Genomic DNA, 4867 nt, shown 5'->3' with positions numbered 1-4867 from the left:
AAAAAGGGGAATTTGACATGCAAGTCCATTGTTTTGCATGCATGCTTTAATTAGTCATCACACATTTCCCTATCGTACTTTAAAAGTTCACTACTAAGTCCTTTCTAGTGAAATTCACCTTTATAACACTAAACCAATCATCAAAAATGTCACACACCAATTTAACACATATCATAGGCATCAAAATAAATTTTAAATTATTTTTATGCCTCGGTTTTGTAGTCCCGAAACCACATCCCGACTAGGGTCAATTTTGGGATGTCACATCGGTTGTTTCCCTTTTCATTGAGGAATAAAGCTAAACAGTGGTTGAACTCGTTACCACGAGGGTCAATTACTACTTGGGAACAAATGACCAAAAATTTTTACTAAAATATTTTTCGCTGACTAAAACGGCTAAATTACATAATGATATCTCTTCTTTTGTGCAGATGGATTTAGAAACACTCTATGATGCATGGGAGAGATACAAGGACCTTTTGAGAAGGTGCACTCACCATCGGTTGTCGCTTTGGCTCCAAGTACAAACATTTCACAATGGTTTGAATCCTTCGACTCGGCAAATGGTTGACACAGTGGCAGGCAGAACCATCAATAATAAAACACCGGAGGATGCCTATGAGTGTATAGAAGAGATGTCACTGAATAACTATCAGTGGCAAGTCATGAGGACAAAGCCAACGAAAACAACCGGCGTTTATAACATCGATTCGGTCACCATGCTCTCTAATCAAGTAGAACTTTTAAATAAAAAGATTGATGGTTTTCTTAATTCTTCACAGGTTCACCCAGTAATGCAGTGTGAAGCAAGTAGCAGTGGAATAAACCATTTGGAATATCAACCTTATGGCCACAACATGGATAACGAGCAATTAAATTACATGGGTAATAATCCTCGACCTCAAAACATCTATACAGTAACACTTATAATGCAAGTTGGAGGAACCACCCCAATTTCTCATGGGACGGTCAAGGAAATCAAAGAACACAACATCCTCTAGGCTACCAACAACCACCCTACCAATAGGAAAAGAAGTCAAACCTTGAAGAGATGCTCTCAAAGTTTATTTTGGTGTCGAAAACTCATTTTTAGAACACTGAGACAGCACTTAAAAATCAACAAGCGTCGATCCAAGGGCTTGAAACTCAGATAGGGCAGCTGTCCAAACTAATCTCCGAACGACCACAAGGTAGCTTGCCAAGTAATACTGAACCCAACCCAAGGGAACAGCTAAACGCAATTAATATTCAAGATAACGAAAGAGCCGTTGAGCCTGGACCAGAACCGAGGTAAAAAACTGTGGTAAGCAAAGGTCAAGGTGAGGTAGATTATAATAAAAACAAACCAGTGACTGTCGAATATAAACCTCGTGTGCCATACCCCAACGCGACAAGGAAAGACCGCTCAGATGAATAATTTGGTAAATTCCTTAAACTCTTAAAAAAATTACATATTAACTTACCGTTTATTGAAGCTCTATCGCAGATGCCAAACGCAATGAAATTTTTAAAGGAGCTTTTAGCAAATAAGTGAAAGTTGGACGAGGCGTCGCATGTGGAGCTGAACGCAGTTTGCTCGGCCATTCTCCAAAATAAACTACCCAACAAACTAAAAGATCCAGGGAGTTTTACGATTCCTTGCTTAATTGGTAATTTAGACGTTAATTATGCATGGGCTGATCTAGGGCCTAGTATCAACGTCATGCATTACAAAATGTTTAAGCAACTAGGTCTCGGGAAACCCAAACAGACTAAGATGAGCATTCAATTAGCAGATAAAACTATAAGATTCCTTAGAGGTATTATTGAAGATGTGCTAGTTAAAATCAATAAATTTATATTTCCCGTTGACTTTATTGTTCTAGGCATAGAAGAGGATAGCAAAACTCCCTTAACCCTAGGAATGATGGTTTTAGCAACTGCTAAAACCATCATTGATGTTGGCATAGGTGAACTCACACTCCGGGTAGGAGACGAAACAATCACCCTTCAAGCTTGCAATTCTGGCAACACATCAGGGATTGAAGGTAATTATTTAAACCATCCTACTAAAACTAACAATATGGTGCAACCTACTTTGTAGAAAATAAGTTTGAAGGAAGCACACGAGTCATTCTCAAGCAATAGTAGAGGACCTGTTCATGAAGATCGAAGACTACAAATCGAGGAACACGGTGAATGGTGAACACACTAACCAAGAACACCCGACAAATTGAAACTATGCCAAAACGAGCCCGATACCTCTCCAAATCAACTTAAGGTTGGTGATAAGGTCTTATTAGATGCCGCGGATCCCCACATGGTCACTACCACACTGAATGAGGAAATCCTTTTTATGGTACTCAGTATTTTTCCATTCGGTACGGTGAAGGTGAGTCATCCAAAGTTTGGCACTTTTAAGGTAAACAACACCTTATTAAAACCCTATTTTGATGAGATTGATAGCAAGAATGAGGAGTATAAACTCTTCAAACCACCATGACCATTCACTAGAGAGGTAAGTCGAGATCAAATTATAAATAAGGCTTCTCGGGAGGCAACCCGAGCACTAACAATATTAATTTCTTTAAATTTTGTTATTTAACTCCTAACTTACTAATAGAAATCTTGAATACAGGTGTTTTCACAAAGACACGGCCAAGCACACGGGCGTGCTTAAGGCTGTACAGAAACAGGATAGAAGAATTCCCCAAACACGAGCTGTGATAAAATGTCACGACCGTGCGACATGGCCTTGGTCGAATCTGCTAAATAAACACGGGAGTGCAGCACGCCCATGTCTATTCCCTGTGGACAACACTATCGAAATACCATGGACATGTGTGGAGCTACACAACCGTGGGAGAAGTGATCCATATCACACACGGCTAAAGCACACGGGCATGCCAAAAGACCGTATGAGGACATCTTAATTCGCGACAAACACGGCCGAGCCACGGTGCACACGGGCATGTGCACCGGCCGTGCCATTTGAATAATTAGAATAATCCTTTTATTTTCCTTCCATTAAGGCTTTTTAGATTCATTTCTTTCCTTTTAAACACGGCTTATCTTTGTGACTACTATCAGATTATTCCCTTCACTCTCCTTTTATCATTCAGAATCATGTGTCACATCTAGATTCATTTCCAATTCTCGACCTCACCAAACCAAGAATAATATCCATTTTTAATACAGGAAGTTCCACTTCTCCCCCTCTCTTATTCTTATACTTTAATATATATCTTTGTACATTGAGAGCAATGTACATCTTAAATGTGGGGGTATTTATTTCATTATCAGAAAAATCCCTGAATGATTACCTTGTTCTCTTGAAAAACTCTCATATCATATTTAGGAAAAATTTTAATTGAATTATGATTTTGATTGATATATCTTGAATTAAAATATAGGCATTTATGCATTGATTGCTTAAACTTTAAAACATTAGAGAATCAAGCATGATAAGTTGATTTTTAAGAATTTAAAATTATAGGTTGTTTCCCCATGTCTAGGTATTACTTTGAATTGGAATTCACAAGTATAAACATCAAAAAGCCATAATTTTGTGAGATTTTTGAGCCTTTTAAGCATCTATTAATCCTTTCATGCTCACTTTTATTATTGCTTTTAGTGTGTCAGTGTTGAACTGTTATTCTAGAACTTGCTTGATTATGCATGTCGAGACCACACCATTTGATTTGATATGTCAAAATGATTAAGGCACTTAGGATTAACCCACTTATGCCATGAAAAGCCTACCTCCACGATTAACCCCTACTAAACCCCCTTGAGCCTAACAAGCCATTTCTTGTATTACCCTTAATATTAACCTTTAACCTATTATTGTTGAAATCCCCTAAATTAATGCCTATTTTTGTCGAGATTTGAGTTGAATGGATTGCTTAGCTATGTTTTGTTCTTAATAGTTAGTCTGTATTATTTAACTTGTTCTTAAAAAAAAAACTATGTATACATATCTGTAATTTCATATTCTGAGAGAAGCTCTATTGTATGCAAATAAAGATTAACTCTTTTTCTAGTTAGGCAATCCTTCAATTCAATCTCCATTCTAACCCTTTCTTACAGCTTGTGACTACACCCCCTAACCAAGCCGCACTACAACCTTTTAAAGACCTTTTGATTGATGTATCATCTTAAATTATAGTAGTGGATATTTGATTTTCATGCAAGCCTATGGTAATGACTTTTCATTATTGGCTATTGAGTGCTTCATTTATTATCCTTAAACACCTTGAGTGATTTGAGTGAATCTTTAGTGAGGATGTGAAACTCTGTGATATTCTGAATCAAAGGTAATTACTTAGATGCAGAGAGACACCTATGTTTGCATGATTAAATACTCAACTTGGAATGTTTGAAACTTTTATGTCCTTTTAGTTGAATTCTCAATGTATGATTACCTATGGATTATTTTGAGATATTATCGATAAGAATTATAAGTTGAGGAGAATTTATTTTGATTATGAGTTGAGAATTTTGCTTGAGGACAAGCAAATGCTTAAGTGTGGGGGTATTTGATAAACCGTAATTTATACATACTTTTACCCCATGTTTAATGCATTTTATGGATGATTTTCCATTATAAGTGGTGAATTCGATGCTCCTAATGATTTAATTTCATGTTTTATACTTAGGAGAGCATAGGAGAGCGAAATGAACGAGAAACAGGCCAAAAACAGAGAAAATGGGCCAAAATACGAACTTAACACAGGCTGGACTTCCTCATACGGGCAGACCACACGGTCGTGTCAGTTTGGAAGAATCGAAGCACGGCTCACACGGGTATAGCACACGCCCGTGCCATTCTAACAAGCTTGAACACGGCCTGAAGTAATCGTACACGGGCGTGTCCCTGCAAAGCCCA

The 4867-nt window shown here is 37.6% G+C and overlaps 1 non-coding gene across 1 annotated transcript; it reads right to left on the bottom strand.

The window, feature by feature from the left end:
- Window positions 1-398: 398 nt before the first annotated feature.
- LOC128296059 (small nucleolar RNA R71) lies at window positions 399-505 on the bottom strand. Its single transcript, XR_008286607.1, has one exon. It is a non-coding gene; the product is annotated as a small nucleolar RNA R71 (small nucleolar RNA).
- Window positions 506-4867: the final 4362 nt, after the last annotated feature.

The sequence above is a fragment of the Gossypium arboreum genome, chromosome 7 (assembly GCF_025698485.1).
Source record: "Gossypium arboreum isolate Shixiya-1 chromosome 7, ASM2569848v2, whole genome shotgun sequence".
NCBI lineage: Eukaryota > Viridiplantae > Streptophyta > Magnoliopsida > Malvales > Malvaceae > Gossypium > Gossypium arboreum.
The sequence above is the reverse complement of the archived record's forward strand: the minus strand, read 5'-3'. Positions and strand labels throughout refer to the sequence as shown.